The sequence below is a fragment of the Entelurus aequoreus genome, linkage group LG07 (assembly GCF_033978785.1).
Source record: "Entelurus aequoreus isolate RoL-2023_Sb linkage group LG07, RoL_Eaeq_v1.1, whole genome shotgun sequence".
NCBI classification, from domain to species: Eukaryota; Metazoa; Chordata; class Actinopteri; order Syngnathiformes; family Syngnathidae; genus Entelurus; species Entelurus aequoreus.
The window spans coordinates 30092572-30104935 of record NC_084737.1 but is presented as its reverse complement, the minus strand read 5'-3'; positions in this window follow the sequence as shown (position 1 = coordinate 30104935).

Sequence of the window (12364 nt, the reverse complement as noted above, 5' to 3'; positions counted from 1 at the left end):
ATGGTTATTTCCTCGATTTTAACATTTTTAAACTATAGAGAAATTATAATTATGCTGACATTAAGATTATGATGTAAAGCCAATGACTAAAAACAAGCAAATAATCAAATCAAATCATCAATCAAACTTTTCATGCACAGGCAAGTGGCAAGCACAAAGTGCTGTACATAACAAACAAACAAAAATAACAATAAGAGAAGAAAACACACACGCACATACAAACACACACATACAGCACTATTGACAATAACAAGGCAAACTGGGACTGAGGATTTGAGGAAAAACGCCACCTTTGAGGCATTCACACTGGAGAAAAACTCAAATTAACGTCGCACATGTACATATATTTTATCACATGTATACACACACACACACACACACACACACACACACACACACACACACACACACACACACACACACACACACACACACACATATATATATATATATATATATATATATATATATATATATATATATATATATATATATATATATATCCATCCATTTTCTACCGCTTGTCCCTTTTGGGGTCGCGGGGGGTCGCTGGAGCCTATCTCAGCTGCATTCGGGCGGTAGGCATATATATATATATATATATATATATATATATATATATATATATATATATATATATATATATATATATATATAAAGTAGATAGATGGATAGTACTTTATTGATTCCTTCAGGAGAGTTCCCTCAGGAAAATTAAAATTCCAGCAGCAGTGTACAAAATTGAGATCGAATTTAAAAAGTAAAAAGTAAATAATGGGGGTATAAATGGAAACAAAATAGAAAAATATTACAATAGAATAAAAATAAAAAGCAACAATGAGAATAAAAATATAACAGTAAAATAAGAATATAACAAGAGAAACTAGGCAGTAGTGACAATGTTATGAAAAAGTATTGCACTGTTATTGTTTTGCATCCCCTGTCATCCTAGTACTCCTCCTCCCCCCCTCCCCCCCAGAGAGGAGTTGTACAGTCTAATGGCGTGTGGGACAAAATAGTTTTTTAGTCTATTACAGTCCTGCACTTGGGATGAAGCAGTAGAAGTAGTACAACACATACGACAAAACACAATAAAATAATACAAAACAGATGATTTGTGAAAAAGTGTGTCTTAAAACTAAGGAAATCTCTAGAAGTAACATTTTAAAATTATAACCCTCCCCCCCTCCTCCACCCATAGGCTACATTTCAAAGCATGGCAGAGGAAGAGTCTCATGTAAGTCACATCCATTAAGGCTTGTGTTTCTACTTTGGGGGTATACACTAAAATAAACTGCAATGATTGCTGAACATAATCCTTTTCCGTCTTGCAGCCTTTTATAGCGACTCTCTCTCTCTCTCTCTCTCTCTCTCTCTCTCTCTCTCTCTCCCTCTCTTACACACGCACACACACATACAAAGCGTTGTATGTGTGTGATGGAATTTCCCAAGCAAAAAGCCTGTAATGCTGTAAATGCGATGCAAAGGTCACCAGTAAATTTCCAGCCACAGGGACCATTAAGCTGGGCAAAGGGATGGAGCAGGAGGCTGTTTTATGGAGCTTGGAGCTGTCTGCTGACAAACCCTGGCTGGTAGGTATGGTTGGGAAAAACCACAGTGGCACTCAGGGGAGGCCGGTTGCTCGTGTGTGTGTGGCGAAAGCACATGTAGCAGCACAAAGAGCAAGCATGTCGAGTGAATCACGGCTCAAGATAAACATAAAAAAAAAACTGTGCAAATAATCTGAGGTTAGTGTGTGTGTGAGGCAGAGATGTGTGTGTGTGTGTGTGTGTGTGTGTGTTATTGGGCACCAATGACATAATTATTACATAAAAACATGAATCAGTATATCTTTGAATGTTTATTCAAACACTGTTCTTTGTCTTTATTGCACGATATGAATAATGGCGTAAATCAGTGGTCTTCACAGTTTTTTCCACCAAGTAGCACCTCAGAAAACACTTGGCTCTCCAAGTGCCACCATAATGACCGACATTTAAACACAGTAGCGTAATAGGCCTAAGTATTCATTAAAAAACAAGGCAGAGGTTTTCAATTACAAGTATATTTATTGTTTTTGTCCGCCGTAACATTACATACGGCTTGAACGGTAACACACGTGTTTGACTATAGGAAAATAAAAGACTGAACAATGATGAAGCATGAATCAAATCTTTGGCGTACCACTATAGATGGAGCCCCGCGTACCGCAGTTTGAGAATCAATGGCGTAAACCAGGCGTGTCAAACATACGGCCCACTAACAGGTTTTATCCGGCTCGCGTGATGAGTTTGCCAAGTATAAAAATTAGCTGCTTTTTTTTTTTTTTAACGAAAAAAACTCCTGTTCTAAATATGTCCACTGGATGTCACAATAGCAATTCTGTTAGGCAAGCAAACGGTTTATACTGAGGCCAAGCAGGAGGTACACAGTTAAGGGTGACTGTGGCTCCTCCTCCTCGACCCACATCAAATTTACAACCTGCCGTTTTATGTCTTCTGCTTCGAACACATCGTCATTTGTCCTCCTTACTCCCCCAAAATGTCTCTGTCAAACACGAGAAAAGTGAACTTAACCCTTTTGAGTAGTTTTTACCTCCGTTTCTGGTTTGTTGAGTTAGCACTGCATTGATACGTGGACATGACAAAGGAGGTATTTGATACCTCGAAGAGCTTACATGTTGTGTTTTTGTTCAATCCCAGAAAGACTGTGACTTAAAGTTTAATCCTGGCTTTGTAGATACACTGAAACAAAGTCTAAACTCATTTGTGTTTTTGAAGCTGCAGCAATTTCCTCAGGATTTTCAACAAACTTGAAGTGTTTTGTCCAGAGGATTATTTGTGATTTGTACGTTTTCAGAATGTGCTTGTTCTATTTTTGGCCAAAGTAAAACAAAGAAAAGAGCCTGGAGTTGTCTTTATTTTTAAGTTATCGTACCATGATTTTACCATTACGGCCCACACGGGAATAGATTTTCTTGAGCTAAAATGAGTTTGACACCCCTGGTGTAAACAATGTTTACCTGCATGACTTAAGATGCTGGAGGAAATACACCTACCGGAGACACTATTAGGTAGACCAGCCATGTGCAATGACATGTGTAATAAGGAGTTTAATAAAAAATAATCCATACTTTTAAATTACTTTTACAGTGTTTATTTAGCACTGCATCACAATACTTTCTTCAGTGTTTTGCATCCTCTCATGTATTCAATATTGCAACCAAAATATTAAATGATGCAAGCAGCAAACCACACTATTTGTTTCCCCGCCATTTAAATATGTAAATTATTACAAAAACTATGTCATAAATTTTAGGATGAAATCAAATTTAGTTGAATTAAAATAAGAATATACAAACTACGCCTACACCTCCCATCCAACATTTAAAATGGTTTGTTCCACCTGGATAGCAAACTAGCTTTGAACACTTCACTCAAGTCATAATGTCATCAAACCTCACTTTTGGGCATTTACAAGGATAAAGTGATGGAAGAAAGGTAAAATGATAGAAGAAATGTACAGTTACAAAAAATCTATCTGTGGTAAGATCGGAGAAAGTTATGTCTACAAGTTTCACTTTTGCATCTCATTGCCCATAACTGTGTTGCGTTCAAGAACCACTTGATTCAAGTTAGAAACAGACATGTCACTATAGGTTTTAAAAATGGGGAGGCTTAACCTCCAGGAAATGCACTAATAATAAAGTAATTATAGTTATATAATTGATAATAGTTATACGTCAGTCAGCTAATACCTATACTTTACAAAAAACAAACTTCACAGATTTATAATCATATTTAAGTGAATATGTCATTTTTTGTGTGGTTATATAAATGCATATTCTGGCCATTCAATATTGAATTTTGTAAAAAAGACAATTTTTTTTTTTTTTTAAAACAAAACCAAATTATTTGGTGGAGTTTATCCAGATATGCTGTAGTTTAGATGAAGGGTTATTAACCTTTTTGACCTCAGGGCCCAACTTTTCCCACGACAGAGGGCCCCGGGGCCCACTCAAATAATAACAGTGAATTAGTAATCTTAATCTTTATTTTATTAATATATATTATTTTATAAATATTTTACTTAATTCATATATTTATTAATTATATCTAACCTACTTACAGTTTAACAAGATAAACCTTGTCAAATGATATGAACGCATGTGTTAATCACAAAAAATATTACTTATTTAACACATAAACCAAAGGTTTAGGTCAGGCTGATTAAAAAAATAAAGTAACCAAATCATAAATGTCTGACAAAAAATACATGTACATACAAATATGTTGTGCTATAATACATAAAATAAATTAAAAAATAGATACGTTCTTTAACTAAAGTGACAATAAAAGTTAAAGTGGAAATGAAAATACCACTTAAGTCATAATTTTTGCGCTTTAGAAACTTCTCTATGACTTTCATTCATTTCATTTCATTTATTTATTTATTTCAGGCAATGACATAAAAAAAAGTACAAAATTGACAACACATAGTAATATAAATTAATATAGTGCAAAATGTAATGTACAGTATGTAATGCATGATTGTCCAGTTTTGCGTGAAAGGGAGTGGGAAGAAGATAATTTATTTAATACCACCCGCAGTTCTTGAGTTTCACTGTTACTTTGTTTAAGGATTATAATACAAATGTTGTATCATAGTGGCATTACCACAGGTAACAATAATTATTACACTGTAACAATAATTTGTATCAACAATTAACTTTAGCTCCAGACTTTTTCTATTTGTTGGATAATGTCATTAATGCCACAAGTGGTGGAAAAGTGTATTACAACCGAGTACCGCCGCAGTACATAATGGACCACAACTGAGAAACACATATTTTTGGCGGCAGTCTCAATAATGGGCCCTGGCCCTATGGTTGCAAAACACTGTATTAATCCCTTATTTTAAAGTCAGAAACTAAATTAAGAATTTAAAGGTTGTTTTTTAGAAAATCTGTTTTTTAACCAAATTCATGCAACAGTTTTTAGTGCATATCAAGTGTGTCTGTGTATGGGGCAGCAACATTGAGTTTAGGGTCTTGAGTAAGGGGCCCAAAATTTGGTGCTACGCCCCTGTCTATGACAGTGGCAATCAAAACTGGTTGAATTTTTGATGCATCTATTCTCTGATTTCCATATCCGTTCAAATCGCCAATGCACTGGGACCGTAGTTAGTGGACCGCGAAGTGGCGAGGTAACACTGCAATGCATTTTAATGACCTCTTTAACTGTGCATAGACAATATGAAGCAAGTCATTTCAATAGACTCAACCCCGGGTCTTTTTGTTCTGGTGTGCATGTAAGACACATTTGCATGCGTATAAGCTTCCTGTCTTGTGTTCAATTTCACAGAAGCCTCTGCACTTCAAGCCCACCACCTCCCCACGCCCCCAACTTCCAGTGCAAATGAGTTCCACAGGGTATTGGCCGTAGTCGAGATCCTGTTGCAGCACATTACCCCAAATGAGTGTTGGGGGAGCTACTGTGCAGCTGTGCGACTGCTGCAGAGGGCCTAATCAGTGTTACACACAGTGTGTCCAAGGGGGTGCCAAAAAACAACACACGACTCCACTGTGTTGAATAGAAAACAAACACAGGTCAGTCAGTGCTTTACACGGTAAAAAACGGGTCCAGAGGCATTGTTCATTAAATTTTATCTTGTGAACTGCTTTTTGTATTGCAAATTATGTTGGTTTATTTTTTGTGATATTGATGTTTCTTGCATGTAATCAATCAATATTTGGGTTTTTTTGTGGTTCATTTGTTGTTCTTTTTAACATTCATTTTACAATACAAAATACATTTTCTTGAATCTCAGCACACATTGATTTCTATTAAACTTAGGTTTATTGCTTAATAAATATATCAAGGCCACCAGGTCCACCGTGCTGTTTTATGTGGCCCGCGAGCTTTATAAATACAGTAAGTATTTATGCAGACACTTTTATTTTAAGACCTTTTATTTTGAAAGTGTAACTCCGGCTTCCGGTTTTGCTAATGTCACATACCACATTCACTTATTTTGGTACTGTAAATGTAAATTAGTGGTTCTCAATGTTTTTTTTCCATTAAGTACCACCTCAGAAAACACTTGACTATTTACCACCATAATGACCAACATTAAGATACAGTAGCGTAGTAGGTCTAAGTAATCATTAAAACAAGGCAGCGGCGTATTTCATATTTTTGCCATTGTAACATTACACACAGTTTGAACAGTAAAACTGTGTTTGAATATAGGAAAATAAAACACTGTACTAAAATCAAGTGATTATTTGAAAAGCCACTAGATGGAGCCACATTTTGAGAATCACCATCTTAGTATAGGAGGCCTATTGGAGGCATTATTGGCTTTTGTGTGCATGCAGCTGTCGTTTGTATTGATGTTTACTTCCTATAAGGAATGTTCCGATCAAGGTTCTATGCTGCCGATTCCGATTTTGATCATCCATGAGTGAGATCAGCCGATACCAATACCGACCACATGTATTACCTGTACATTTTTCAATTTTTTTTATGGTGAATACTATTGACAGTGTACCAATATCCACACAATATCTAAACTGGTGCGTTGTTGTCTTTTACTACATACAATTATTTGAGAAAAACAAAGTCAATAGTACACAATACCTAAATAAAAGCAAAATCTATCTGACACTCTTTTAAAACCTTTATTTTTTGCCGTCAAAGTCCTCCTGTGTCTAGTGAATTATTCCCTGAGTTTGTAAACATGAACAAAAACAACAACAAAAAAAGTTTGGAAAAAATTAAAATACCAAGCTAATTCCTCTAGTATTGATACTACCCTTGGTATCGACACCATCAATTTATGGATCGATCCGATCTACCTATTACATGTCGCGTACTGACTGTGACAGTGCTGACACACCAGCAGTTGATGTTGTATTACCATCTCTCTAACTCCTATTAATCTAATTATTATTTTCCCTTTTAATATCTGCTTACTTTTTGCTGTAATTTGGTTCCATCTACACTTCTTAACTTTACTAAGCACATTTTCTTGGTGTTGTTTAAACATGGCTTGGTGTTTTCTTGTTATTATTATTATTATTATTTATTTTAGCTATTAACATGGTAGCTTAAGGCTTTCTTTCATTGTGTAACATGTTTAGCCTTGTCCTCCAGTGATAATATTACCTGCTAATGATTCTAAGAGATTCTGTTTATTTGCCGTAATGTAGGTGATTGTTGTTAGTTTAGGGTAGTTCAGTTCAGTTCAGTTCAGTTTCAGTTTATTTCGAACATGCATACGATACAATGTAAAGCATCACACAATTCTAGTTGTTTTATTACAGCATGTCCGAAAAGAAGTAGGAAGAAGCAGAGCTTATCCAACCCCTTTTCATACCATAGCAATTTTATCCAATTTCCTTGTCTTTTGTAACAGAACAGTGAAAAAATAAATAAATAATATTCCATAGTAAGCAAACAAATATTAAATACATAAATAATATTTGTCTCAATAAAAAAAAGAAAAAAAAAGGGTTCAAGATGTTCATCATAATTCTTGTTCTGTGTACTTTGTGAACACTTGTAGTTTAAACAGTCTCTTAAACTGAATCATATTGGTGCTTTGTTAAAGTTAAAGTTAAAGTACCAATGATTGTCACACACACACTAGGTGTGGTGAAATTTGTCCTCTGCATTTGACCCATCCCCTTGGGGAGCAGTGGGCAGCAGCGGCGCCGCGCCCGGGAATCATTTTGGTGATTTAACCCCCAATTCCAACCCTTGATGCTGAGTGCCAAGCAGGGAGGTAATGAGTCCCATTTTTATAGTCTTTGGTATGACTCGGCTGGGATTTGAACTCCAACCTACCGATCTCAGGGCGGACACTCTAAGTTTGATTTCTTTGGTTAATCCATTCCATAATTTAATTCCACATACAGAAATGCTAAAGGTTTTAAGTGCTGTACGAGCATACAAATGTTTTAAATTAGATTTTCCTCTAATGTTAAATTTCTCCTCTTTTTTTGAGAAGAATTGTTGTACATTCTTGGGTAGCAGGTTATAGTTTGCTTTATACACAATTTTAGCTGTTTGCAAATGCACCAAATCGTTGAATTTCAATAATTGTGATTTGATAAATAAAGGCTTTGTATGTTCTCTATATATCCAACCTGATGGTATTATTCTAATTGATCTTTTTTGTAACACAGTTAGTGAATGAAGCACACATTTGTAGTTGTTTCCCCATATTTATACACAGTAACCCAGATATGGTAACACTGACGAGCAGTAGAGAATATGAAGTGATTTTTGGTCTAGAACCTGTTTTACTTCTTTATTTAGTGGCACCACACAGTGTATGGAGACACATAATCAGCTGCTAGCCGCTTGTCAGCCGTAGAGGATCTACAGTACGTTTGTGATTGGCATTAAAAGGCATACAGTACATCGACAATGGTCGACCACATTCTTTTTCACGAAAATCGTCCGATCGGTCAGCATGTTCCTACTTTCTATATGTAAGCTACACTGGGCAATGCAGCTGGGATAGGCTCCAGCCATGCCCGCGACCCCAAAACCTGAGATTGGTAGGTTGTGAGTTCAAACCCCAATAAAAAATGGGAGCCATTACCTCCCTGCTTGGCACTCAGCATCAAGGGTTGGAATTGGGGGTTAAATCACCAAAAATGATTCCCGGGCGCGGCCACCGCTGCTGCTCACTGCTCCCCTTACCTCCCAGGGGGTGTCAAGGATGATGAGTCAAATGCAGAGAATAATTTCGCCACACCTAGTGTGTGTGTGACAATCATTGGTACTTTAACTTTAACTTTAAAAGAGACAAGAGGTACAAAATGGATGGGCAATGCCAATTTTGGCAGTGATCCTATACCAATGGGCACTATCGCTGATATTGATACTTGCCTGCCTATGATGTGTTTTCCTCATGTAACCATACAGACATGGCTCGCCCACAGCTGTGTGTCCATTACCTTGTTGCTTGCTGATATAAAGCGCCGTGGTGATGACTGGTGCACTGATCTGTGTGAAGGTGATTGCCATGTGATGCTCTAATTTGGGTGGCTATCACACTTAATGTGCAGTAAAGCACCAGAGACAAAGCTGGTTCATTCCAAATGCCACCCCGCCTCCGCTGCGCCATGACCAACCAACCCTCTGCTGGCTGTTTCCCCTTCTACACACACACACACACACACACACACACACACACACACACACACACACACACACACACACTGGAACACAACCCCCCTCTCCCTCATCTCGTCTCTCCACCAGGGGACAAGAGTTATAGCTGCCATAAAAGGCAGGTAATGCATTGTTAACTAATTCTGCCTGCTCAGAGCTGATATATCCTCCGCTCTAAATCTCAGCACTTCCAATAAAATGCAAATGCTAATGCTTGCCCTCTATGAGCTGATATCATTTTTAACAGGCCAGAGGTAAATGCCTGAGACAGGAGGGATGGGCCTCGGGAAGGTGGGTGCGGGGGAGGCTTTTTTGGCACCCTGTCAGGAAGGAAGGCACCAGACCTCGTCCTCACACTACCGGCCAACGCCACGCATGAGTTTGAGCATGCAGATGTGGCTAAGTGTGCTCATGCGTGGCTGAAACGGCACATATTTTAAAAAGCTGGAGCACGTGTTAGAAACATGTGTTTTAAAGCACGCCATTTCCCCCCTAGTCGCTACATAAAAAGAGAGCAACCAATTTGCCCGCGGATGTATAATGCATCATATTCCTGTCTTAATTGTAATGTCACACTTCATGTAACCTTGGGCTTCTAAATATTGATCCACTTCTAGATTTTCAATTATCCTGTGCAATTTTTCTGCCAGCCAGGACGGAGCGGTGATTTGTGTTCCTTCATATCTGGAGGCTTGTCTATTAATTAGACCATAAATTCATTTGCTAAGGAGAGCCAGAACAAAAAAAAAAAAAGAAAAAAAAAAAGTAAAAAAAATAAAACAAAACAGTATTAAGTGAGTCCTCTCCAGCCAGTCACAGTGAGCCACAGCAGTGTTTTATTGAGTCGGAGATAATTGGATTACAAATTCCGGTGCCATAACTTTTGTGTCCCTGCTTGTTTTTCTTTCAGTTAAAGCCACGCCGCTGCTAATGATGCTTTGTAAATCCTCTCTTTAACACGCACAGAGAAATCATCCACTGACATAATTGCAGCTAATTACTAGCCGGGCAGCAGCAAAATAATCAGGAAAAATTGGGTCTGTTAATGTCAAAATGGGCAAATCCTGCAGTGAAAAGTGCTCAGAATCCATCGGTGGACTTAAATGAGCCACACACACACACACACACACACACACACACACACACACACACACACACACACACACACACACACACACACACACACACACACACACACACACACACACACACACACACACACACACACACACACACACACACACACACACACACACACACACATGTGTTGTGCTTTCAGAACTTAACTCTTATTTACCGCACAGCTCGTGTGAATGTCCTATAAAACGCAAAAGGCATCTTGATTGGTTTTAAATTGCGGCCACGTGGTCTCTCCTCCAGAGTAGCTCATTGTCCCCTGCTGCCAAATTAGACATTGTGATTCACACTGTTGCTGCACAGCGACTGCCGTCTGTGACTGCAGCGCTCCTTTACCATTGGAAATGCCCATTAGATAAGCTCAACTTCCTCACTCGCAGTAATTAGGAGGAAAAATGATGCAAAAGAATTGTCTCCTCTTGAGGGTGGCAAATGTTAAATCAGCAGGGTCTGATTTTAAAGCACACATGATATAGCCCCTTTTACACTGTCTGCTAAAGCTGAGAGTTTTCAGCCTTTTTTTTTATGGGTTGCTGTTTCATAAAATTGGCGGGTAAAATAGGCCTGCTCTGCTTTTGGAAATATAGTAACACTGATCCAACATTCAGTTGCCCCATGGTGTTATGTTGACTGCAAAGTCCAACCAATAGTCTAGACCAGGGGTCTCAAACACGCGGCCCGCGGGCCAATTGTGGCCCGGGAGACGTTATTTTGCGGCCCCCACCTTAATATGAAAGTTTAATGTTAGTGCGGCCCGCGAGTTTTAAATGAATGGCGCTTGACAGCGTTGTGTGCGGAGCTGAAGAAATCTACCAATCACGTTGTGGTATGAGGCTCTCGACAATATCGATATCGAGGGCGTGCCGTGATGGCACTGTCATCAGTGTCCTCTAGAATCTGTCACCGCATCATCTTTTTCTCCATACTAACAGCGTGCCAGCCCAGACACATGTTGTATGAGGCTCCTAGAGACACACGCAGGTTATTGCAAGACTTGAGGAACAGCCATACATTTCACACTGAGGGTGGTCATATTTTATTTTATTTATATTTTAACACTGTTACAAATATGCGCCACACTGTGAACCCACACCAAACAAGAATGACAAACACATTTCGGGAGAACATCCGCACCTAAACACAACATAAACACAACAGAACAAATACCCAGAATCCTTTGCAGCCCTAACTCTTCCGGGCTACAAAAACACCCCCGCTACCCCTAACCCCGCCCAACTCAACCCCCCCCATCTCCCGAATTCGGAGGTCTCAAGGTTGGCAAGTATGCATTGATGTCACTTGCGTAATGCAAGCAGAGAAACATTTTGCCGCTTTTCTATGACACACGCTCTTCCTTCCTCCCTCCCTGCCTCCCTCCCTCGCCCGCCTGCTCGCTCCCGCCCCCGTTGTAAACAGTCCGGGCGGGGAAGACGAGCACTCCGCCGAAGGAGCGAGCGACAATACAAAAGTGTGGTGCACTGGACCCCAGCGCTGATACAGACGTGGTGATGTTAACCCGTTCGGGGCTAATTGTGCTACCGTAACTGTAAACTCCACCCCCCACCCTCCTCCCGTTGGCTCCAGACAGAGACGATTTTTGATGCAATATTTCTTTCACAGGGGCACCCCGACGTGTCTTATTTCATTTCATTTCATTTTTATTTATCTCCTTCATTGATGTGCATCTTTGATCGATAGACAATTATACCTCAATTTTTAAATTATACATTTACACACCAATGCCTGAGAAGGAGCAGGATGAAGAAAAATCTTATATTTTTCTGCCCCCTTCAACATAGTACGTAGTCTTACTTAATGATATCATATAAACAAACAATTACATCCAAATATAACGAAAACAAACAAAAAAACACAAGAAGTGCAAAACTTCATGATGTACAAAAAGAACAAAAAAAACAAAATAAGTAGTATACACCTCACAGGATGATACAAAACAAATACAAAACTAGGCAAAAAATAAGTAAAATAATAAATATAAAGCAAAATGTAAACAGTTATGGCTGTCCATATGATCTCAT